The sequence below is a fragment of the Pan paniscus genome, chromosome 14 (genome assembly GCF_029289425.2).
Source record: "Pan paniscus chromosome 14, NHGRI_mPanPan1-v2.0_pri, whole genome shotgun sequence".
Lineage (NCBI taxonomy): Eukaryota > Metazoa > Chordata > Mammalia > Primates > Hominidae > Pan > Pan paniscus.
Window position 1 is genome coordinate 79,992,818 of NC_073263.2, and position 26,945 is coordinate 80,019,762.

At 38.6% G+C, this 26,945-nt stretch overlaps 1 protein-coding gene, 1 long non-coding RNA gene and 1 pseudogene across 4 annotated transcripts in view; 2 read left to right on the top strand and 1 right to left on the bottom strand.

The window, feature by feature from the left end:
* The window catches only part of LOC134728806 (uncharacterized), a 569,286-nt gene that overhangs the window by 367,466 nt on the left and 174,875 nt on the right, over nt 1-26,945 (top strand). The window lies entirely within an intron of this gene.
* The window catches only part of POU4F1 (POU class 4 homeobox 1), a 218,336-nt gene that overhangs the window by 30,116 nt on the left and 161,275 nt on the right, over nt 1-26,945 (bottom strand). The window lies entirely within an intron of this gene.
* Nucleotides 25,375-26,945, top strand: part of LOC117975510 (elongin-C-like) — a 48,586-nt pseudogene continuing 47,015 nt past the window's right edge.

The following is a 26,945-nucleotide window of genomic DNA, read 5'->3' on the forward strand; positions in this document are numbered from 1 at the left end:
CGAGAGAAGTCCTGATTGGAGATAAAGATTCAGAAATCATAACTGTGCAGATGGAATAGATAGCATAGTCAGGGGACAGTTTGTACCATATGAAAATAAGGCACTATTACAAAGGTGTCCATTTCACAGGGACTGGATATGAGAATTACCTAAGTTTATGATATAGCAATTATTCATCCTTGTTTTCTGGGTCATGGTCTTTTGGAGACCAGAGAAGTGTGACCAGATGAGGACATAAATGAGTGTTTGTGTCCCTGATACACCTATCAGTCAATTGATCAATTAATCATTCAACAAATCCATCTCTACACTTATATATTGAATGCCTGGTAAGGGAACGATGCTCTACTGGTGAGTTGGTATCTGGCTAACAAGCCTTTGTGGAACTTACGTTCTTGCAGGGGAGACAGCATAAAAACAAATTACTCAATCATTTATATAATTTTAATTGTAATAAAAGGAACAAATCAGAATTACAGGGTGAGATGAAAGTATAGAGGAACAGCTGGTCTTCAGGGACAAAGGAGGCTTATGAAAGCGTTTTATAAGAGCCAAAAAATGATTACGTTACGAACACTTTCCCTTACAGAAACAGCTGATAAGGGGAAAGTGTAAGACTCTCATGCAAACAATTATATCAGAAAATGAAATGCTAAAAGTCCCTCTAAGAAAAATACACATAAAGTGCTTTTTAAGTATCTGGAATGGAGAAGAAAGATGTCTAAATAAAAAGCTTTGGTCTTTACACTGTGCCTCCAAGGGTGACCACGAGTTGGAAGTGTGGTGAGGCTAATCTTCCAGGGACAGAAAGACTAAGGCTGAGGACAGCTGTGGGAGGTGGGACAGAATGGAAAATGCTTAGGGAATAAGTCCACTCAAACCTATGGAGTGTGGAAGAGGAAGGCAGCCAATTGGAAAGATAATTTGGGAACAGATAATAGAGGGTAGAATTTGAGTAAAGGGACTAGCTAAAGAAAACCAACCTGAAGGCTATTTTAATCACCCACAAAAGAGGTGATGTATGAGTTGGTTATTGGCAGTGGCCATGAAGGAATGGAGGGGGACAGATTTGAGTCAGAGGAATCAGAAGCAATAGAACTTGTCACTTTTTCAATAAATATTAATTTAGCACCTAATATGAATCAAATACTGCTAGATGCTGGGGCCTAAGCTCTCTTCTTTCTCTCACTAATGCTTCAGGAAAGAAAAGGATGTCCAATACAGATTTCATACAGTACATTTTTCCCTGCATAGCCTTTTGGAGATTCGTTACTGTTGCTCTTCAAATCTTTTTAATCCATGTATCTTACAGTTACTTTCCTTTTACCAATCTGTCTGAAAATAGCATGTTGTTTTACTGAGAGGTGAAATAATTCCAAGGACTAAATATGCTGCGGTTCACAGGTACATAGCTAGGTACAGCCATGTCACATTATATACATGTTATCTTGGCCTAACAGACTTTATATTTGCACAAACTGTGAACTGGCAGTTGGCATTTATATACAGCCTGTCCCCCAGGGATGACCCATGGGCATGCAAGTCTTCCAGAGCTGGCAGCCCTCTTTGAATGCTGATAGTGTAATGTGTTTTTATAGAAACATATCCTAATGTGTGTTTCAAACTTGGAGCTATCTGTCTATGTACTCCTTCATTTAAAATAAAACACAAAGATGTTTAGCTGTGCAAACAGGAAAGGTGCTTCCAAATAGGTTTCAATTTGGGCCATTCTCCATAAATCTCCTCTGGTTTCTTTGCTTTCTGTTTTCAAAAGGAAAAAAAAAAAGCTATTGGAGTGCTAGCATGTTACAGTTTTTGTTGGTTATTCACAGTGTGAAATGAGCATCACTAAATAAAGCAACTGCCAAATAAATGCATTCTGGTTACAAAGAGAACCCACTGTAAAACTAAAATCTTAAATCTAATTAAGGAATTTCCAAAAGCCATATCTTTGAAACCTTCCAACAACAACAACAAAAAATACATTTCAGCTGGGACTTGTGAATTGCGAGCTTTGTACATAAAAGAAACAACTTGTTCTAAAGCTGAACTTCAGTAAATTACAGAGGCGGTGTGTCTTTCATAACCTCATTACGAGGGAACGTTCCTCTGCTAAACCCTTTGGGTAGCAAGGTCTGCAAGCAGCGCTCCTGGCCAGTGGGTTCTCCTGTAAGGGATTAGATAAATATCATGCACAGGCTGAAGTCACTGTTTTGCTTTCAATCATCAAAACTGGAAATTAAAATGGTTACTGAAAGTGGCTTGTACATGAATAACTGGAAAATGTAGGTCCAAAAGGTGTATTTTAGCCATAGATTATCTTCCATGTGAGTGTACCTAGCTGCTTGCAGTGTATACATATTTTCTAAATTTAAGGGGGAAATCAAGCTGAAACTAGAATGACAAAGAAAGCTTCTCTGTGCTGTTCTGGAAAAAAAGAATCTTAGTATGTTTCTGCATGAACAAAGAACTTTTTTCTCATTCTTTCTTGTATCTATTTTAAAAGGTATGAAGACAAAGGAAAATTTCAGAACATTTTCTAATAGTACAAAATGGTCATCGCTTGGAAAAAAATAAAGAAAATAAATCTATTTCTTGTCACACTCCCTAGGCTATGTATCTCTATACATGTGGACAACTGTTAATCACCAAATATCCAAATGGGAAAAAACATGCATCCAACTAGATAATCTTTATTTGATCTGCAAAATGATACTAATATTTGACATTCATAAAGCAAAATATACAAGTGTCATTTTCTCTTTTCCATTGTGTATTTTACTATGTAACTGTAACTAAAGAAAGTATAATAATCTAGGACACATTGCCATAAATTTCACTTTTGCAATAATACTTTACATTGTGTGAGGGCAGGTAGCTGGAAATGGGTTTGGGTCCCTGTAATATAGATAATAACTCAGTTCTGCATTTTACTTGCATAGATGTGCATAAAATAAAGTCTTAGTGCTATACAAGGTCATGAGGTATTGGCTCCAAAGACTTAAAATATTTTTCAATAATCTTTTTTTCATATATACAACTTTATTTAAAGAAATATTACTGGAAATTATTTTACTTTTTATTTTATCATATTTTGCATTTTTAAATGCTATACATATTATTCTTGACAACTGAAGAGTCAGAAAGTCTTTGTTAATTGCATCTAATGTACGTTTGCCATGGACATATGCTTGTGTGCATATATTTATACATGTGTTCATATGTATATGTACAGCTATATATACATATGTATATAATTTATATGCACATGTATACACCTGCATACACACATTATTTACTAATAAACACAGACTCATATGAGTGCTTTGTTGAGTTCATGTGATCAGCAGCCAATATGCTTAGCTTGGCCTTTTTTCTCTTTTTAAACAAAGAGCCACATTTGCCTCTGGCCACACTATGCACTCTGTGGAACATACGCCCAACTTCAAAAGGACCATGTAAGCGATGAGCTTTTAAAGCTAGGCAGAAGGCATATGTCTACATGCCTTAAGGCACAGGGAGGTCAACCAATGCCCTTATGGTCACACAGAAGGTGTATCGCTGTGATCAAACTATCAATGGAGCGTTTCAAACTACCTAGTCTCTGTTACTTCTGTTCGTATGGATGAATGTAAATCGCTATAAAAAGCTCATGGGTTAAGCAGGTGGCTCCTGGAGCTAATGTTCAATGATAGTTAATACTCGTTACCCTTAATTGAGTACTATACACCAGCCCCTCTCACATTATATACCTATTTAATCCTTACAGTCCCATTATACAATATGTGTTAGTGTTATTCCCATTTATTGATGATTTTTATCTCTATTTAATCCTTGTCATACCTCTATGAGATATGTACTCACATTATTCCCATGTTATAAATTTAAAAACCAATGCTTACAGAAGTAACTTACACACAGTGAACAGCTAAACAAGGATTGGAGGCAAGGTTTTGGTGTCTCCAAAACTTATTTCTGCCTTTAAAAATTTTAAGTGGTTACTATTTATTGAACACTTAAGATGTCCCAAGCATTGTGCTAAACACTTGCACGTACTACCTCAATGATACTAATCGCACTATGAGGTCGAGATTTTCAATGTTCTCGTTTTACAAATGACAAAATTGACCCATGGAGCCCTCTTAAACCCTACAGACTCTGCCTCTCTCACAGAATTTGTATATACCTGCTTCATCAGAGCTGCAGACAAAAGCAGAAGGCACATTACAGAGCACAGTTAGAACTCAATCTATAAATTTCTGTTGAATTACTGGTACTCCAAGTCACTTTACTTTCTATGAGGGCCACTGATAATCTACATTTAAATAATCTTAAGCAAGAGGCAAATCCCTCAACCAAAATTGATGGTGAAATCTAAGCTGCAGATCATCTTTCACAATCAACACATGGGTGCATTTTACAATATAAATCTGTGTAGATCACAACATTGCTCACGTCAAGCTAATATTTCATGCTTTATATGAAAATTGTGCATAGCTACATCTGTGGAGGCAACTGAAACCATGGAGATGGGTATGCTTTCCCTCCCAACCTTGCCCATTAAGATCCTTCTGCTTTAAGGTATACAAATACCTAGCCAGGCACTGTACTAGGTACATGTATACCTTAAGTGCTTTTCATGGCACTTAAAAGCCATGAGAAACCTTTGTGTCTTTCATTGTCTTCAAACCAGAGCTTCCTCCCTGAGTATAACTAAGTGCCCTCTTAGGAAAATATGTTGAGTTCTGTGCTGCTGCTGCTGATGAAGGAAGCAGCTTCCGTGTTTGTCTGATTACGCTGTTATCCCTCCAAACCCCATTTACTAGAGGCCCCAAGCCAGGGTTGCTCAGCCTATCCTCCATACAGCTTGCGAGTTCTCAGCAATGCCTGTACAATGGCATTGCAGTCTTCTACTGGTTTTTCACCAGGAAGTGGAGCTGCATAGTCAAGTTTTTGGCTGGGTTCACACTCTGGCCGCGGCCAAGGCCTGGGGCTTTCCCAGAGCTGAGTCTTATAGTCAAGCACTACAAGCACGTCTCCCCAGGGCTCTGTAGTTACAGTTGGAGTCCAGCACTGCATGCTGCCCTACTTCCATCAAGAGAGGCATCTACACTAGGAAAGTGTGGCTTGGTTTTACCCATCCATCCATGAAATAGGAATATGCCAATTGGCCACATGACATATGAAAGCTGAACTCCAGAAAAAAATCCCATGTTCAGTGACTTTACCTTCCCAGGAGAAAGATGCCTGCTGTGATTCCTAAATTCTCCATTGTCTTGTTGACTAGCTTCCCAGACTTAAGCAGTTACTAAGGACCTGATTATAGAAGTACATGACTCTTCTTTTCTTGCTTTCACACACCCAATGCTCCCATTCCACAAAATAAAACTAATTATGCTTGACTTTACTTTGGATACAATAATAATATGTTGACTACTCCTGAGGCCCTTTGTCCACTGTAAGGTAATAGATTCCTTAATCAAGAAAGTGAGAAAGAACTGATGTTGTGAGTGTACACAGATGGCACATGTGTATCACTTTTCCTATATAACCACATATATCCAGCCTCAGTGTCCAGTGAGATACTAGAGCAGACTCCTGCATCCCCCCTGCCCAGTCTCACCCATCTGAGATTGCCAGAAGATTATACAAAAAGCTGGAATTACCTCCCATTATGTCTACTTCCAAAACCTAGAAGATGAAGTCTCCAGCAGCCCATTTTTTAAAATAAATATTTATATTTTGAAACCAAACAAGACTAAATTTAAAGCCCCATTCTGTGACATAAAATGTATCATCATTTTAAGATCTATAGTACCTGTGAAAACTAGTTTATATGCCTTTTTCAGTGACCCAAAAGAGAGCAAAAACAGTTCAAAAAAACATGTTATAAGCATCAGTTGCTCATTCTGCAAAAAAAAAAAAAAAAAAAGAAAAAATCCCAAACAAACAAGCAAAACAAAAAGCTACCATAGAATAAGCCTCAAAAGTGTGGCATCTTATGTGCCTTTAAGTGAAGGTTGGTTTGACTACCACTCTTCAGGATGATTAACTCCATTCATTCAATGAATATTTATTAGGTACCCATTCTGCTCCTGACTTGCTAGACTCATGGTGGAGGGTAAAAAAGAAGGCACATAAGTGGTTCCTGCATTTAGGGACCAAAGTCTAAGAAGGATATTGGCATGAAACAAATAATAGCTCCTATTATTTTTTTAGCTCTTACAGCATAACAGATATTGAACCTAGCATAGATTATCGAATTTAATTCTCACAAACACCTGCAAAACAGATAGTCCTAGCCTCATGCAGGGATAAGAAAACTGAGGCTCAGAAAGTTTATGTGACTCTTGTCCAAGGTCACTCAGCTAGAAAGTAGCAGCACCTAGGTTTATCCTCCAGTCTGTCCAGCTCCAGGCTCACATTTGTCCTCCTATACCAGAAGGGCAGTGACAGATGTGAATGCATATTTCTATGGAAATACAGCTTGACGATTAGCATGATTTCTTCTTCTAAGTGCTATATCCACTTTCCTTCCCAAGACTCCAAGGACATTGAGTTGACTAAGCCTTCCCTCCAGCACGTCCTAGGGAAAAATTCAAGCCAAAGTCCTTTGATGAATAAAGTCAAAGGAATAAACAATAGTCCTTCTAGCTTCTGTCACTAACAGTGAGAAGCGTAGGTGGAGCCAGCTGGTCACAAAATAGTTAAAGGAGCCTCCTCCCACCATTCCTCACAATCTTTCTTTCCCACTTCGGCTTGGCAGAATGGCTCCCACAAAGAAAGGTGGTGAAAAGAAGGGTCGTTTTGCTATCAGTGAGATGGTGACCTGGGAATATACCATCAACATTCACAAGCACATCTCTAGAGTGGGCTTTAAGAAGCTTGTCTTTCAGGCACTCAAAGAAATCTGGAAATTTGCCATGAAAGAGATGGGGACTCCAGGTGTGTGCATTGATACCAGTCTCAACAAAGTTTTCTGAGCCAAAGAAATAAGGGATGTCCCATACCATATCCATGTGAAGTTGTCCAGAAAACATAAGAAGATGAAGATTCACTAAACATAGGTAAATATTGGTTACCTATGTGCTTGTCACCACTTAAAAAAATCCATACGCAATCAGTGTGAATGAAAACTAACTGTTGATTGTCAAAGTTATAAAACAGCAAAAACAAAACAAAACAAAACAAAACGCAGTTAAGGGAACATCCATTTAACATTGACCACCTAGTATGTAGGAGCTAAACAATAAACAGTTGTTGGTACCAAAAAAACCAATGTAGCCAGTGGGCTTGGGCATGGTGAGGGCATGTAAAAAACTAGAACAACCAGGTGCAGTGACTTATGCCTGTAATCCCTACATTTTGGGAGGCCGAGGCAGGTGGATCACCTGAGGTCAGGAGTTTGAGACCCACCTGGCTAACGTGGTGAAACCCTGTCTCTACCAAAAATTCAAAAATTAGCCAGGCATGGTGGTGCATGCCTATAATCCCAGCTACTCAGGAGGCTGAGGCAGGAGAATTACTTGAACCCAGGAGGCGGAGGTTGTGGTGAGCCGGGATCACGCCACTGCACTCCAGCCTGGGCGACAAGAGCGAAACTCTCAGAAAAAGAAAAAAAGAAAAAAAAACTTGAACAACCCTTTTATTTCTGTGCTAGACAGGGCACAGTCCAGGCTACCTGGTGCATCAAATACCTCTGACCTCTGGAGCAACACGAGCAGTTGAATTTCAAAAATAAAAAGTGGACAGAGAATAAGCACAGCTGCCGACACAAATAACCTGATGTCTGGGTCCTAGCTCATGCTACACATATGGCCAGCCTGGCTATTATTTCTCTCATCTTGGCCCTGACAACAGTTGGGAAATTATGGTCCCCTTTTCTGTTTTGCATATTCATAGAAAATATCTGTATTCTAACCTGCCCAGCTACAGTTACTTCCTCTGTAACTCCTTCCTATCCCTATCACTGTAAATTAAGTTAATTCAGCAAAGAAGTTAACAGGAAGGAAGAGAGAGAAATGAGAGAGAGTGAGAGAGGGAGACATGGATGAAGGAGATGGAGGAAGAAAGAGAAAGAAAGAAGGAAAGAGGAAAAAAGAAACAGGAAGGAAGGAAGGAATTGGAAGGGGAAGGGGAAGGGGAAGGGGAGAGAAGGGAAGGGAAGGGAGGGGAGGGGAGGGAAGGAAGAGAGGAAGGGAAGGAGGGAGGGAGAGAGAGAAAGAGAAAGAAAGGAAAAGAAAGAAAGGAAGAAGGAAAGAAAGAGAAAGAAAGAAAAAGAAAGAAAGAGAGAGAAAGGAAGGAAAGAAAGAAAGAAGAAAGAAAGAAGGAAAGAAAGAAAGAAAGAAGAAAGAAAGAAAAAAGAAAGAAGGAAAAGAAAAAGAGAGGCGTGGTGGCTCACGCCTGTAATCCCACCACTTTGGGAGGCCAAGGCGGGCAGATCACAAGGTCAAGAGATCAAGACAATCCTGGTCAACATGGTGAAACCCCGTCTCTACTAAAAATATAAAAATTAGTTGGGCCTGTAATCCCAGCTACTCGAAAGCCTGAGGCAGCAGAATCGCTCGAACCCAGGAGGTAGAGGTTGCAGTGAGCCAAGATCACGCCACTGCACTCCAGCCTGGTGACAAAGCAAGACTCCATCAAAAAAGAAGAAAGAAAGAAAGGGGGGGGGGGAGGGAGAGAGGGAGGGAGAAAGGAAGGCAGGAAGGGAGGAAGGGAGGAAGGGAGAAAGGAAGGAAGGAAGAAAGTCTGCCATCATAATCCTCCAGCACATTTCCTTTGTGTAGGGCAAATCCATGTTTATTTATTTATAAACTAGCAGCTAGGGATTAAAATTTTAGCTACCTCCTTTTTTAACACCTGAATCACTAGGGGTACAGGATTTCATTTAACTTGGTCTGTTTTGTGAAATGCAGAAAGATGATTTTGGAAAAAAACTAATATGAGCATTTTTTTAAAGTGTCTAGATTGCTACTTAAAAAGTAAAGGGTAACAGTTAAATGGGGCATAAGCTCCTGAAACTGTCTTTGATTTAAATAAAGTGAAGAGCAACAAGAAATGGGTTTTAGGTTCAATTTGTGGCCTGGGGAAAAAAAGTGGGGTGGGTGAATTATGGCCAAACTATCAATGGGCACCAATCTGTCTCACTTTTTCAGACCATTTGAAATGGTCATAGGTCATAAAATAAATTATTGTTATTTTTAAAAGGGAATTAACGCCAGGCACAGTGGCTCGTGCCTGTAATTCCAGCAATTTGAGAGGCCAAGGCAGGCAGATCACCTGAGATCAGGAGTTTGAGACCAGTCTGGCCAACATGGTGAAACCCTGTCTCTACTAAAAATACAAAAATTTGTCATGGTGGCACAATCCCAGCTACTCGGGAGGCTGAGGCAGGAGAATCTGCTGAGGCCGATTGGATGTTTGATAGGCAGGCACACACAGCACAGTTTTAACAAGCAATTTATCCCCTACTGTGCAGGTCCCTCCCCAGGTTCCTTATAGGCTGAGTACTATGAGGTTACAATTTTCCCGGACTTCGCCTATTGATTGTTGGGTAGGGTCTTTAGATGTTTTTTTCAGGGTTGTTTTGCTGTATTTTGTTGCAGCCCACAATACATTGCAATCCTAGTTAACTAGGGGGCTCTTCAAGTATTTGACTTATGACCTAAGTAGCTGGGCAGGCTGATAAGATCAGACAAAGCAAGCTATTTTGCAAACTAGTAAACTTTCATTTTAAACTAAACTTTTTTGGTTTGGGTGAGGGCAACTAAGGCTGACAAGCAGGCTTTGGCTATCCAAGCAGGAGCCTAGTATATTCTGTTTTTTCTGGTAGTTTGCTGACCTAAGCTGACTGAAGGCACTTTGTCTTGGAAATGGACCATTGTATATATTATTTCCTTCAATTCCCTCGTCTTTTTTTTTTTTTTTTGACCCCTATTGGTCCCATTTCCACATTTATTTTTGTGCCCTTTGGTTCTTACATTTATTAGGCACTCCTTTAGGGACATCTATTGAGTTAACATAAATGTTGGGGTTAAAAGAATTTGTTAGATTTCTCCAGCTTTGGTAGCCATGTGGATTTGGGGGGATCTTATGGAATGCCAAGGTGAATAGAATGGCCAATTGAACTAAGGCACAAGTCCCTGTCCAGTTGGACAGTAACAGGTCACAGAGGCTCCTCTTCCCACAATACCACCAGACATTAGCCCAGGGTATATGAAGAACCAAGTAGTTGCCTTTGTTTGACTCACCAGCAACGTTTAAAATGTGGATACAAGTTGAGAGTTTTCCCACGGGCCTATTGAACTTTGCTCCCTGCCAAAAGAGGCAAGAGGAGTGGTTCATATTCTCTGTGGAGAACAAGGGGATTGCTTTAGGATCTGACCTTCGCAAGGTGGGAAAGAGCAATAATAGACTTTTGCAGGTTTTATTTCCCCATGCATCCCTGTCCTGTTACAGAGCCAACATGCAACATATTCCTTTGGGATGGGTATCACATTCTAGGGGAAATAGAACTACCTGTGTCTGAGTCTGCCCAGCAGAGCATGCATAACAGTCACTCTTATCAAGAGCTAGTACAGAAAATTTGACCCATTTAACCCAGGCATTTATATCCCCATATCCAGTCTTAATTTCTAAAGTTTGCCTCAAGTTAGTTACCTTAATTATTTTTACTTTCTTCGGGTCATTGTATGGTGGGTTAAAGAAGTAGTGGGACTGGGAGTTACAGTAATCCTGGTGTGCTTGGGGTGGAGTTGGTAACCAGTCTAAAAGCTAACTGTCCCACTGGAGGAATTCCTTCCTGAGATACCTATTCCTAATACATACCTCCAAGGTTCCTGGTCTAGAGTAGCTGGGTTGTTTACAGTAATTAATATAGGATTGCATTCTAAATTTCTATAGTTAAGTGCCATGGGGCCCTCATATTTGATTCTTTAAGGGTTTGTTTTTGGAAGAATGACTCACCCAGCCTCGATATTGTGTGGTCCACCAGACCTGATTCCAGCTAGCACAGGGCTTTTCTGAGAGGGTCAAATAACGGTCTGTTTTAGGATGTAGATATTTGTTTGCTTGTGACAACTGCCTTTAGTTCTCTAAATTTCCACAAGGTAAGACTTGGCAGGCATTACATTTTATAGTTTGGAGCAGAAGGAGGTCTTAGCTGTGTTGACTATTGGTTTGATTCGATATTCCCTACTTTTCACCCCTAATACTGGGCCCTATCCAGTACTTAGGTCTCCTTTCACACCTTGTGTTAGGATTCATCCTAAGCATATTTACCCCCAGTGACAGAGCCTGCTCATAGCTTCCTCTTAGGTTTTCCTTAGAGTTAGCATTAAGGGTTCCTTACCTAATTTATACACTCTCCATTTACCCTTTTCCCTTCCTTCTGGGGGTTCTTTTACCAGTCTCTTGACCCGAGTGTCATGTGTCCACCCCCGGTTCAGCTGTTCGGACGGCCGTTTCAGTGATTCGGAGCACTTGATGGGGACCTTCCCAGCTTGGGTGGAGCTTATCACCAGGCTGGAAATGGTAAACTTGAACTTAAGAGGCGGGGTTTGAGTTAGAAGTTCTTTTAACCTAAGGGATGACAGGGTGGAGGATATGGCCAGTATATTATCTCTTCAAAATTGCTTTTTGGTTTTCATAGTAGGAAGGTCAATAGTCCTGCCTAAATACGGGAATGCTTTGAAATGGCCTTAAGCCAGGAGGTCTTCCTTAGGTAGTCTGTTTTCTAACTACCTTTTTGTTTATTCTCTGGCAGGTTAGTCAATCCCCGCACACTTGTTTAGCAAGGGTATAAATCTCTATACACTCATAGTTCTTGACTATTGCATCACACATGGCTTGGGGACCCCAATGACTTCCCTTATGCAGTATGGACATTAGTTCTCTTATTATGGGTTTGCTTATTATTTTTCTTCCATTAGGGAGCACCCATCTCCTGTCCTCAGTTTGAGTGGCCCCTACCTTGCCCAGCTTTTCCTCCTCCTCTTTAGAAAATTGGGGTTTTAATACCACCTTAGGGATGTTTTGGATTAGGTTAAACAATTTAACTTTTTCCTCCAGGGAGGCTTGCTTAGCAGCTTTATCCACAAGCCTGTTTCCTACAGCTTCTATAGTGTTTCCTTTTTGATGGCCATTTACATGGAACTATGGCTATCACTGCTGGAAGCAAGAGGCTTTTTAAAAACTTGTTTGACCAGTTTCCCATGTACCAATTCTTTCCACCTGCTATTTATTAGGCCCTGCTTTGTCCAGATTTTTCCAAAGGTGTGTATTATTCCATAGGCATATTTGGAATTAGTATATGTAGTGACTTCTTGGCCTTCTAGGAGCTTTAGGGCCTGGTTAAGAGCATATAATTTACAGGTTTGGGCTGACCAGTTATTGGGTAATTTATCTTTTGTACATAAGGATTGTTTGTTTTTATTAACAACAGCATAATCATTGTGTTTTTTTACCATCTATCACTTGGGATGACCCATCCACAAACTGCCCGATTCCCATTATGTAGTGGAGTTTCTTTAAGGTTTGATCTAACTTTAGTTTGATATTCTATGATATTTTAAGTTATGGTTTGGTGCCTTTTTATTCTCTCCTTTCCATAAGAAACTGGCTGGATTTAGGTTAGGCACCTTCCCCGGGCCCACTGACCCCAGGAGGAATTTGGGGAGGCAAGGGACTGACCAGCTGGCCTCCCAGGATGCCTTTAGCCCAGCTCTGCTGGGTCTGACTCTGGGCCAAGAACTGCTGTTTTGAAGAGCTGCCAGCCTGTGGCACCTTCCCTGATGGGCACTCTTATCAGCAAAGGCATCCCTGGCTCTGCCCTCCCTTCCTCTTTCTTTGCTTCGAAGGCACCATCCATCTCTCTGGAAGGCCAAGAGCTGCACTGTTTCTATTCCATGCCACCCCTGCTGGTGACCCGGCAACTGCAAAGGGTCTCTGGTTTGTCCAGCTCTGGGAGGGGACTAAGTGGCTTTTCCTCCTCTTCAGCTGCAAGGATCCTCCCCCAGCCCAGCCTGGCTCTGGGATACAGAGCTTCCATATATCTCACCTCAAAGCATCTTGGCAGACTTCTCCTCAGCAGATCTCTCTCTACTTCAGGGATTGCAAACTGGGAATTTCTGCTCAGCTGGCAAGATTCCTTGCCCGGGAGGATGCTATCTCTCCCAGTTGTTCATGGCTGCCCTTCTAATCATTCCCCTCTCTTTCCCAGTAAACAAAATATTCATGATTGACATTATCTTAGCCGAAGTATAAAAACTGAGTCCTAAAAATTGATCTAGCTGCTTTGCTAATCTGAGAGAATTTCAAGAGTGGCCTCATTTCTTTTTTAAAATTCCTAACCTCAGTACTTGTTAGAGGTGCACTCACAAATCCAACCCCTCATGGGGACTTCTCTAAGAGGGTACCTGTTAGATATCTGCTGTTTAGAAGCAATAGGGAAATTCTTAATGTTCTTCTTACATTGCTCTAATTATTTCCTAAATTTTGGATAAGGATTTAGGGAAGCATTGGGTTTAGCTCCTTCACAAGCCCCGTATTTCTCTTCCTTTGGCCTTCTTGTTGCCCCTTGATCTTCCTGGCCCCTACTTTCTGAGATGTATGGGGGCAAGCGTGTTAGGGGATTCCAGGGCTTTTCACTGGGCGAAGGCGCTTTACTATGCTCTTTTCTTCCTTTTTAAGGGGGAACATGGGAGTTAATCCACCAATCCAACAAAGCATAACTCACCTCCTCTTATGAGAATGGGGTTTTATTATTCACATAGAGAATTAAAGCTTGGCATACCTCATCTGAGCCAAACTTAGGCTGAAAGACTGAAGGCTGACAAATGGGCTCTTTGGGCCAGATAAAACGCAATACTTTATTATCTTTTGCTTTTCCTTGTCCCTGGTTTGAGGATTATCCCTTCAAACCTGCAACATTTCTCCCCAGTGGACTATCTGGGAGAATGTCACAAGGGGTCTTTTTAGTTCCCTCTTTCTTTTGTTCCCTAGACCTAGAATTTCTGGTTCCCATTTTCAGTTAGTCTCTGTATCTGAGCTTTACCCTCTGTACTTAACTCCCTTACTGGAGATTTCTTGCACACCTCTTTGTATTCAACCTCCCTGACTGGCGGTTTCTTGCACATTCTGAGTCCTCCAAAAATGTCCAACCACCAAGGCAGTACATACAGTCCAATTTTCCTACCTTGGCTAGTGCATGAGGTTGCCTGGTTACTGCAGTGCCTGCTTTTCTCCCTGTGTCACTTCCGTTGTCTCCCGAATAACAGTTTCGGGTTTGTCTATGGCTTTTGTGGGGAGCCGGGACTTCCAGAGAGAGCAGGCCACATAAACCAAGTGGGATGCATCTCCCCTCTCAGTCGGAGCTTCACTCCACGCAGGCACAGAGATCCCCGTGTGGGCCATCGGGTTGTGAAAAACAAACTCACCCGTCCAAACCCAAAAATGGACTCAGACCAGAGAACAGCGAAAGTGAGACTTTAATGATGGTCTTGCAAGGGTAGGTGTTTAGTAGCACACCCAGCACAGTTTTAACAAGCAGTTTATCCCCTACTGCTCAGGTCCCTCCCCCAGTTCCTTATAGGCTGACTACTATCGGGTTACAATTTTCCCGGACATCGCCTATTGTTGGTTGGGTAGGGGCTTCAGATGGTTTTCTGGGGGAATGTCTTGCTGCATTTTGTTGCAGCCCACAATGCATTACAATCCTAGTTAGCTCAGGGGCTCTTCAAGTATTTGACTTATGACCTAAGTAGCTGGGCAAGCTGATAAGAACAGACAAAGGGAGCTATTTTGCAGGCTGATAAACTTTCATTTTAGACTAAACTTCTTTGGTTCAGGTGAGGGCAACTAAGGCTGACAAGCAGGCATTGGCTATCCAAGCAGGGCCTAGTACATCCTGTTTTCTCTGACTAGTTTGCTGACCTAAGCCAATTTAAGGCATTTTGTCTTGGAAACGGAGCACTGTATGTATTATTTCCTTCACTTAGTCACAGATAATATTTAATGTAAACCAGTGAAAGACTATGACTTTGTGTGCAGATGATCTAAAAGCTTTGACAGTTTTGAATTGAGATTCCCTTAGCAGAGAATTTTATTGAAGGGTTATGCCTACTGAGGTGAACATAAAGGTCTGGAAGCCAGAAGTCATAACATCTGAAGGGACAACTTTCTATTTTTACCAATAAGTCATATCTATATTATTTTGGTACCTACCACTTAAGAGGCAACTAAAAGCTACCAATATATAGATAAAAAGACAGAAGAGATAGCTAGATAGCTAGCTAGATTGATTGATTGATTGATTTTGGGAGGAAGGGTGTCTTTTTTTGGTTTGTGTTTTGGCAAGCTAGTGCTAAAATCAAATGTGAAAGCAATTCAGTTAAGGCTGTTGAGCATTACTCTGGTGAGTACTAAATACAATACACGTGGTTCTTGCCATGAAAACAAGTGATTTATATTGATTTTTTTTCAACAGCTCCAAAGAATAATGAACTCTTTCTAGTGTCATGTGGACTTCTCTGTTTCTATTTATTTTACATAGGTCTTCACATGTTCTGCTGTGTCTGGCAATATGTGTTGATGGGTTGATTTATTCATCTTGTTTTCCAGTTTGTAATGACAGCTTTTAAATTAAGATACAGTTTTAAAAGGTGGTAAATAAATGGATAAGGAAGCCCCAGTAGACAGAAATAATGCTATTCAAGATCCCAGCATGAAAACCCCTCCCTGAGCTATTCTGCAAAACCAATATGAATAATCTTTAAAAATTCCTCACATCCTGTTTCACCTAGCCTAAAAGGTAATTTAATGGAATGATTCTACAAATGGAATGGACTTACTATTCCCAGCTGGCATCCATGAAAAGTAAAAATCTCCATAGAGTTTCAACTAAAATGTCATCAGATGATTAGAGTGAATACTCACAGGCTAAAAATTTACTCACTGTTTGCTACAGGAAAGTGTTTTTTTGTTTGTTTTGTTTGTTTATTTTTTTGAAACAGAATCTTGTGCTGTCGCCCAGACTGGAGTGCAGTGGCACAATATCGGCTCACTGCAACCTCCACCTCCTGGGTTCAAGCAATTCTCCTGCATCAGCCTCCTGAATAGCTGGGATTACAGGCACCCACCACCATGACCGGCTATTTTTGTATTTTTAATAGAGACGGGGCTTCACCATGTTGGCCAGCCTGGTCTCAAACTCATGACCTCGGGCTAACCACCTGATATGGCCTGACAAAATGCTGGGATTGGGATTACAGGTGGGAGTCACTGTGCCCAGTGAAGAAAGTTGTTTTTATTAATTTCTTTTTTCTTTTTTTTTTTTTTTGAGACGAAGTCTCGCTCTGTTGCCCAGGCTGGAGTGCAGTGGCACGATCTCAGCTCACTGCAAGCTCCACCTCTTAGGTTCACGCCATTCTCCTGCCTCAGCCTCCCGAGGAGCTGGGACTACAGGCACCCATCACCACGCCCGGCTAATTTTTTTGTATTTTTAGTAGAGACGGGGTTTCACCTGTTAGCCAGGATGGTCTCAATCTCCTGACCTCGTAATCCGCCCGCCTCGGCTTCCCAAACTGCTGGGATTACAGGGGTGAACCACTGTGCCTGGCCGTTTTTAATAATTTTTTTTCCCATTTGACATAGTTTTGTTTTCCTGTGTGTGTCTTTTCAGAGTGGCTTTAACAATAGCTCAGGCTCCTGGAAATGAGGTTTAAAAAGTAAGATGGCTTGGAAATGCAAGATGTCAAATATACAGAGGGAAAAGTCTCTAAGAGTACTCTGGTGAAGAGTGTATATTTTATTTCCTAAGAAGTCATTTCTGAGAGAGTACAAAAATAATTAATATTAATTAATTAATTGATAAAACAAAAAGTATTTCTACAAACCCCAAGAGGAAACCTCTCGTTACCTTTTTATGTCATTTTGGTGATGACCTAGTTTAAAATTCAAAGGAGATAAAAGTACAGTGATGCTTGTTTTTTCCTTGTCTCTTGCTTTTTTGCACCTCCTATTCCCCTCGTGCTTTCTAAAGCCTCTTTCATGGCTGACTCCTGCAATTTTACCATTTTGTCTCAGCAGTCCTGTCCCTTTCCTTATTTTCCATATATTCCTTCTTTGTAATACAAACACGTTTTGTTGCTCATATTTGCATTAGGGGTTCTACCATTTTAACAATATCCACAGGATTCTCCTGCTTTTTTATTTTTTTGTCATTTATAGTTCTTGAAGAGCTTTTTTACTCACCCCAGAGGATAATCTACCACTTGTATTACTTCTGACAGATGAGGATTTTAAATCTTTGCTTATTGTTTGTCTTAGTTTTACTTGTAGTTGGCCCCCACAGCCCTAGATGCAATCTCTTGTGTTTTCACTTATGCAGATGTCTGTAATGAAAGGAAACACTTGGGAACACCACAGAGAAAACACAGCTATTATACTATAACCAGAGCCACAGTGTTAAATGATCTCCAGCAAAAAATAAAAATAAAATAAAACAGAAGGCGAATTGAAAGAAGTGAAAGGCTTGCACTGTAATTCAAAAGAACTAAACAGATGAGGCATTTATAAGGTCATGCACACACCAGCATAAATACTGAAGTAGTCCCCATAACACTCATACTCTGCAACGACTTGTACATTTTCTTTTTGTGAATATGCTTCAGCCTATAATCTCATAATATAATAGGGATAAGAGTTCTAACAACCTTTTTATCTTCACATGTTGGTGAGTGTTACATTAAACAAGAAGAATTTCACTTTTTTGATTAAATGGACAAAAATGATACTATGCTGAAGGGTTGCACAAAATATTTTCAGCATCCCAAAGCCCAGTTAAAAGGGATGGATTCAGCTGGGCATAGTGGCTCACACCTGTAATCCCAGCACTCTGGGAGGCTGAGGTGGGCGGATCACCTGAGGTTAGGAGTTCGAGACCAGCCTGATCAACATGGAGAAACCCCATATCTACTAAAAATACAAAATTTGCCAGGCGTGGTGGCGCATGCCTATAATCCCAGCTACTCAGGAGGCTGAGGCAGGAGAATCTCTTGAACCCAGGAGGTGAAGGCTGCAGTGAGCTGAGGTTGCACCATTGCACTCCAGCCTGGGCAACAAGAGCAAGTCTCAAAAAAAAAAAAAAAAAAAAAAAAGGCGGGGGGAGTGGATTCATGCAATTGTCATCACAAATGCTGTAGAAATTCATTGACTTTTCTTGTTTTGTAGGTTAGACAGAACTGACAGTGATCTACTAAATCACTTTCAAAGCCAAAATCTAATGCTTTTACTTTGAAATATCACCAGAATAAACCGGCCACCATCATCCTGTATATAAAATTTTCTCATCTAACATATAATTCCCTTTTTTCAAATATTGAAAATACATGTAAACATGTAAAAATAATGGAACATGTAAATAGTTCAATTATTTCAGAGGCCAAACATTTGGACAATTTAGGTAAAATTACTCTTCTATATGTATCCTTCTAAAATTAATCCTTAGAGTGACCTATAGATTTAGTTTTCTTGAAATTTCTGAGTTACAAACACATTCAATGTTTCTTTTGGGCCCTTTGTTTATTGTCATATAGCAATGTAAATTACTTGAGAATGAAATAGTGGTTAGGTAGAATCATGAATACATGTAAATAAAACCAGCTACTGCTACTCATTAGATGTACTGTTCTGTCAAGAAACAACCACGACGTCACATTTATTAAAAGTAATGATAATACTTAGACAATTAATAAGGTCTGGACTGTTTTCAGATACTTTGAAACCCACAAATATCCATTTAAAAGGAAATCTGGGAAAAACTGGAATTTAAAAGACATGCTTAAAAATCAAATATGAAAAATGAAAAAAACAGCATTTTAAAATATACGTTCTATCATGACAATTGAAATTATTTTAACTCATTAATATTCATCATTTTGTGCTCAGAAATATTTGAAGGGTAATATTCTAAATGGTGCTTTTTGCTATTAATGCATTAACATTATTGCTACATCTTAAACAGGTTTATCAAAAAATTTCTAATCCAAAAATTCAACACCAATGTTGCCCTTGAGGGACATTACTTCTAATCATACTTATATAATGTGGCCTTAGGAATTACTTTTCTAGTGAACTAAAAACCAGTTCAAGCCCTAAACCATGAGGCAAGTGTATAAATCCTGCCTACAAAAAGAAAAGTGTTTGCAGCTAACTGGTAGACAAATCAATGAGTTCCTTGATCCATGTAGATATGAACCATTAACAAATGATGCAGTGAGAAAAAGGACTTTCTCAGTTAGTTGTCGGTGTATTTTGTGACAAGGCAAAAATAACGTTTAGATAAAAGAAGACCTAAGGTGAAATGTGTGGAATTGATCTCATCCCCACAGGCCTGGCTTGACTTTAAGAGACTTTGTGTGTGAATGCATATGTTTTCATTTGTCAGTGGTGATTCTTAAAAGGTTTGTGCATAAGTGATTTTCTCTCACCAGTAGACTTGAATTAAGTGAAGCATTAAGGAAATAAATTTGTCTCCACTGAAAAGACAAGTTTCTAACTATTTTGTAAAATCTCATCTAAATGAATAGAGTTTCACTTTGGTGAAGAGGTTTATTCTTAGAAAGAACTCCCAATTGTTTATACTCCAGTTCTGTAAAAAAAAAAAAAAAAAAAAAAAAAAAAATCAGGTGCTTTCCATGTGCTTGACAAATAGTAAATGTTTAATGAATACTGTTGAATTTCATAAAGAAATTCAAAATTCAATGTTGACATAGAATAGAGTTTGGTTAGTGTTAACAATAAATGAAAGAAAACAATGGAAAATGAAGCAAACTTTCTAGATTAAGGAAATGTATAATTGCATTTAATCTGGAATAATGTACAGAAAGTCAGAAAATATATAAAAAATTGCAGTGGTTGCATCTTAAAGGGATTACAAAAAGTGAATATTTAGACTTACAAAATCAATTACTAATATTATGAAACACATCTGTATTTTAAACATAATATATTAAATATATCTCATAAAAATTCTTCCAATATTTCATTAACATGTTTTTTCATGAAGTGTTAATTACACTGAAGAGGAGCAAAAATGGAGGGAGCAATAATAAAGCAATTCTACCATATTAGAATTGATTAAAAATCAATAATGCAATAGATTAAACACCTCTTAAATGGTAATATGGGAATAGAAAAATGCAACGTGGTTTGCTAAACTTCCAGTTATACATATTTTTCCAGAGAGGTGGCAGGATATATTGGAAAGGGCACTCTCCCACTACCTGGGTTTGGTGATGTTTCTTGTACCCACAAGAATGGCATGATTGTGGCAGTAGCTTTGCCAACCTCTCAGGGTAATATCTGAAGTCCAAGCTTTGCCGACCTCTCAGGCTAATATCTGAAGTCCAGTCAACTTGTAAAACAAATATTTACGTTTGTCAGTGTCAGGTTGTTGAACCCCAGACAAGTCAATTAACAAGCTCTCTGCACTTTGTAGGTGTAGCAGTAGAGCCGTGACCTACAATAGCTCTTTTTCATAACTGAAAATAATTATTATCACCATTTCACAGATTAAAAATCTGAGCTTTACAGAGGTGCAGTAACTTGCCCAAGGCCACCATCACTAGAGCTGTGATTCTGAACTCAGGCCTGATTCCCAGCAACATATATTAATACTTTCCCTTTCTGACTTTCGATTTTCTTGATGTCTCAAAGTTTGCTGCCTTGTATGTAAAATGAACAACATATCATCTAATTCAAAACCTTGTCAGGATGAAATTAGGAACAATAGATGATACATAAAGGGCATAACTCAATCCCTGGCATATATAAAATTCTTTTAAAAAACAAATATTTGTTACTCTAAGATCAAATGGCTAGCAAGGAAACACTACAGAATCATGGTCAAGGGGGCATGCTTTAGGCTGAGACTCACTGGGCTGGGGCCATGTCCCACCTTTGCCCCTTATTACATATAACCTTGAGCAATACATCAGCTCCCCTGTGGCTCTCTTTTGTAAATGGGAGTTATAACTTGATCTCTCTCATTAACCTGTTTGAGGATTAAATGAAATAACACACGAAAAGTATGTTACCTGCGACATAAGGAGCACCTGTGGTAATGCAGAAATATTTTGTAAAGCATTTAAATATTCTACATTATTTGTCTTCATTTAAATTTATAATCATAGACAGAAAGCTAAAATAAGATTTCAGAAAACAATCATTTTTCCATGACATGTAATTCAATACAATAACATCCCTTTATGAAAACTAATAGTACCGCAGCTAAAAATAAGGAAGCTATGCAAATGATATGACACATTTCATAGTGGATACATACAGGGTTTATATTTTAATTTAAAAAATTTCTTTGTGTTTTTTTTAGATGAAAAAAAGTTCCAAAGACCATGTATGAAAAGTCAATCTTTAAATGTGTTCCAGTAATTACCCAGGCAATCTAAAATTGTTATGATTGATTGAAATAATTGATTGCAGCCTGCCAACTTTACCTTTCTTAATTATAAAATACAATTTCAGTTTCGTGCCTTCCAAACCAAGGTTTACAAAAGCTAAGAGAACTATTCCGTTCAGCCTCTGATTATATCAGCAGTGCCATTTTTCAAGTCCTATCAGATTGGGTTTGGGTGATAATTACTTGGAGAGTGTTTGATCTCAATGATGAATACATGATTAGTTTTTCATGAAATCAGTCAACCACACCGCACAGCACTACTCATGTGAGACCTTGTTGATTTAGCTGTTAGAAAGCACACATTTCCCTCGGTTCATATATGGGACATCAGTCTTTGGGGAAAAGAGGGTAGAAAAAGGCCAAGTTTATGGGTAATGATATTGCAGAGTCAGGTATTTAAGATTTGCTAATTTTCTTCTCAGTTATACTCATGACTTACCTCGTTGTCATACCTACTACATGACCACAGATTCTATCTCAGTTGTGGCATATATTGTTTTGTTTTTTCAAAAGAAAGAAAAAGATTTTATGACACTATTGTTATCTCTCAACCCCTTAGAGGGTTTTGCCTTGATGAATAATATTTTATATGTGAAATGTTTATGTGATTTTTCATGGAGTGATAACCCCACTACTGCTTAACTTTGATGCATTGCAATCACTGGTTTTCTTCACTAAAGTGCTTTTACACACCCCTCCCATAAATTGACTTAAGAGTTAGAAATGGAACATTCGACACAACTTGGATGCTCAATGGAAAATTGCCTAAGAAAGTATTTTATGTTAGGTTTACAAAGTAATACATACACACACACACACACACACACACACTCACACACTTTTTCTAGAAGGCCTGGTTTGAGGATGTTGTGTTTCTTTGTTGATTTGTGTCTGTGTATATGTGTGTTTTTCTACGATATAAGCTGTTTCTGTGAGTCAATATAACTTGCATTTTCTTAAATTTCAAGTGATCGTATTCAAAGATCAGATAAAAGGATCCAGTTGTCAGTCTTTAAACAGCATGCATTTGTTTAAAAAGATGGAAGCATTGAACTTTGAAAAAGAAAATAAATTCTGTTTATTTTCTGTATTTGTCTGATGTTATTGACTTAAGAAAAGTCCTACAATAAAAATTCTTTAGATTATTTTTAATGAAAAGATACTTTATAAATGTAAAGTTTTAAATTTTTAGCTAATTTTCATAGTTAAAAAGTCACTTTGAAGAAAGATTATATATACCATGTATTTCTATTTAATTTGGATTATTCTGTCTCAAAAAAAAATCTTTATCACAGTGTCAAATGATACTTTTGCCAAGACATGTCCAGTTTTTTTAGGGTAAAGGAAGTAACTATTTTGGAAACCTATCTGAATGTTTTGAAATCTAAACTCTAGTTTTAATTCCATAACTGAGACATTGGGACATTTTATACCAGGGTTTCTCAACCTGAAAGCTACTGACATTTTAGACCAGATCATGACACTTCTTTGTTGTGAAGGACTGTCCTGTGCATTTTTACCAGGTTCCCCTCTACCCACTAGATGCCAGTGGCACCTCCATGCCAATCTTATCACGTCTCTAGATATTGACAAATGTCCTTTGGGGTCAGTGTTGCCCCAACTGAGAACTATTTTAGACAAAAAGCACTGGAGAGATGGGCTTAAATTATTCAAATAATGAGAACCTAATTTTTCTTATTGGAAGGGGTGGGGGTGGTAAAGAATGATACAGACTTATATTATTTCTTTCACAGAAATCAGTCACTAGTGCATGTTAATAAACGATGTTTGTCCAATAGATTAAGAATAGGCCCTGAATAATATGCAAATGCCAATGGCTACTTAGTACCATAGCCTCTCTTCCATTATATAAGGCAGTTCTACATCTGAAACTTAGCATTTTGAATTAAAAAAGATTAGAAAAATAAGTTCAAAAAACATAAGAATTAAAAGAGCAGACAGTTTATTTGGATGATAGTCTTTAATAAAACTGATAAATTACTATGAGGTCATTTATTAGTGTAAATTATTTAAGCATATTCTTATTGCACTAGGAAAAGATATAATGCCTTTACAATATTGTGAATATAGCCAAATTTATAAAATGAGCAGAAACCCTGATGTAGTTGAGGAAAGATTATCTCAATGCTATAAAATCTTCATTGACTCTGACTTAGCTATTATCTCATTATTCCTTTCCAAAGGAAGAACACTGTCAGGATGACAATACAAACAAACCTATAGTGGAGTCCAGTTTTTGTCATTTGGAACTAGGAAATGCATGTCTGTATTGAATAGCAACCACCATAGCAAAGACATAAATGCCACTGATTTGGAATAATAAATTTTAGGACATGGCAGACTCAGATCAGTGTAATAAACTCAAACATTGATTTTACATTTAGAAAACATATATCTAACACTAGACCATAAGAGATACCTGGGATTGGTTTCTCTTCCAGCAGAGTCATAGGACTTTGAAAGAGAATCTATAGTACTTATCTTATTTTAGTCTAAAATGAAACTGAAATGCAATTATGACAAATAGATTCTTGTTACTATTGCCAGAGATATGGGTTGACTATCAATGCAATTACTTGTTGTATTAAAAATGATGTTGATAACATTGGTTTGAAAATGTTTTTCCAAAACTAAAAATATAAAATAAAATAAAAGTTTTTCCAATGTTCTACTCTAATATTTCTTCAAGATCTTTAAACCAGTCTGTTAGCTAGTTTAAATAATGGTTTAATAATAGCTAAAATAGGTAACACAAAATAAGCTTTTGCAACGTACCAAGCAGTGCCATAAACTCTTGACATATATCATCTCATTTAATCTTTAAAACAACCCTATGTGGTAGGTCCCTCATTACTACCCTTATTTGCAAATGAGGAACCCGCAGGGAAGAGATATTAAGCAATGCTTCCCTTGGTCAACTAGTTAGAAATGCAGATGGGATTTGAACAAGACAGACTATCCCCAGAATTTGCTCTCTTAACTAATAACCTATAGCTATATCATCTATATTGATATGTCTTTAAAATAAATGGTGTAAAACTATTACTTAAGCCATGACTTTGGTGAACTGAGGCCCAGAAAGATTAAGTAATATGCTTAGATCAAATAACTGAAACAAAGGCCATCAATTTTGAACAGAATTTTTAATCCTTAATTCATAACTAGAATACCACTAATCTACCATGGACACGCATATGCATCTATATCATTCTTCCAAATAGCGGTAATGGTTTTGCTTTGATCCACATCCAGACACACTTTCTTGGAGGAGTACTATTTGTGACCAAGAGCACACATTTGTGAGCTGGCTCTCGTTGAGGAGTTAGCCTATGGCCTGGAAACACAGCAATGCTGAACAGCAGACACAGAACGAACTGCCGCCTTGACCTCGTTAGCCATACCAGCTGAACTAACTGGCTGCAGAGAAGTGAAAGTATGCTAAAACAGGGAACTAAAAAAAAAAAGTGGAGAAACACAGTACATTGTCTTCTTTTGCTGGGTGATGTTTCTTTCTTGGTTATTAATCACAAATTATAATGGAATTGTAATTTCTAACTAGATCCCTAGAGATCAACTCTGGGTCTTAATGAATTGTCACCATTCCACTGATATCAAGAAAAATGGATAAAAGTGCACAAAGTCTTATAATATCAGTACTGTCCCAGGAATGAATACTAGCAAAGCTAGCAGCATGATAGCCCACTCCCATGTCACAAGGAGTTACTGCTAAGCTAAATGCTCCTTCACCTCACACATATTGAAAAACTTTCTGGACAAAACTATACTTCTTTAGTCTGACTCACATTTAAATCAAGTGCTTTGGAATGATGAATAGATTCATTGCTTAGGGTAAGGAGGCAGCTGCTTGGCGCACCATGACTGGAGGGCTGGGGCTTCAACTACTTTTGCCACGAGATGCTTCCCCTCAGGCATTGTGGATCATTTCTGCACAAGGAGTTGCCTTGGGTGGTAGGCTAATAGGAGCAACACCAGGGTTCCCGTGACAGTGTTCATATAAGTAAGTGACTGGAGATAGATTTATTAATAGAAACAATAAGGAGGGAAACAATAAGGAGGTTAGGAAACAGGAGAAAAATTATTCTGGTAATAATGTGGGGTCTCCAATCAAGCCCAGGTTAAGGGAGACTTGTCTTTAAATAACAGTGAAAAATCAGGCTTTCTCTATTTATGAGACCAGAGTAAAGCCACCTTTCTATATAGGAATTTAAAATGTTTATAGCCCTAGGGAATAAACACAGACCTCTGAATCAAGGACAGGTGTGCGATATAAGACTTGCCTACGTATCACACACAAAAAATAAGAAATTTACATTAAGCATCCTTCTGAGCAAGAGATGATCCTGCTAAGATGCTGCTTCTGACTGCCGAGAAAATAGAGGCTAAAATTACAGACCAATAAATAATCTACACATAATGAAAGGATGGAGAGGACTCTGCTCCAGCTGAATGAGGATGGCAGTGGTAGAATCTGTAGATCAAAGGGAAATCAGAACCAGAAAGAAAATCAGCTTTTCTAAAACTGTGAAAGACAACGCAGTGAGTAAGGACAATGCCAGGTCTTGATAGCAAGATCTCCTTAATTTGAAATTCAGGGAGCCAAAACAATAGAGTTTGAATTACCCAAGTTTCAGATGATCCTTTTTAAAAAAAAAATGTTGAAGAATAGCATAAAAGTCACCTTGAATTGCACTTTGTTTTAAATAAAATGATATTGAAGTAACAGGGTCTTAACACATTATTTTACAAAGTAATCAAAGTTCCTCCAAAATAATTTCTCCATTCATGAGTTGCCTACGATGTCACTCCATGGGGTTAGTGATGTTCATGGGTCGGCTTCACCTTTTGAGGGAAAGGCCTCCCTTGTGCCAGCAGGATAGTGACTCAAAGTAGGATCTGATGAAGTTGAGGAATATATTTTTTCTTGTCCTGACCTGACCAGACATTCACCATGTCCACAAAAAAATAATTTACTCACAGGAATTAGGAACAAATTGCTGCCAAAAATTCTGTGCTTCAGAAAGAAACAATATTCATATCACAGAATTGGTTATTTTTACTTCCTCTTCAAAGAGCGTGTGGCCTTTGAAGAGCCTTATCCAGGGTCTGGTTCTTGGGGACAGACCTGAAGAGTCGTTTTGGCAAATGAATGGCTCTGAGAAAACTGTAGGGCTCCCTAAAGGAACTGTCAAAGGTACCGTAATGTTGCCTACAGAATGTTATATGCAACTTAAGTGTGCACTTTAATTATCATTCTTGCTTAGGAATAAAATGACAGCAAAGTTTAAATGAATTAATTGGAAAATAGACAATCAAAATCTAGGTATCTCCAAGACCTGAATAGCCTAATACAATAGCCATTAATATCAACCACTTGAAATGTGACTACTCCAAAATGATAAAATACACACCAAATTCCAAAGAATAT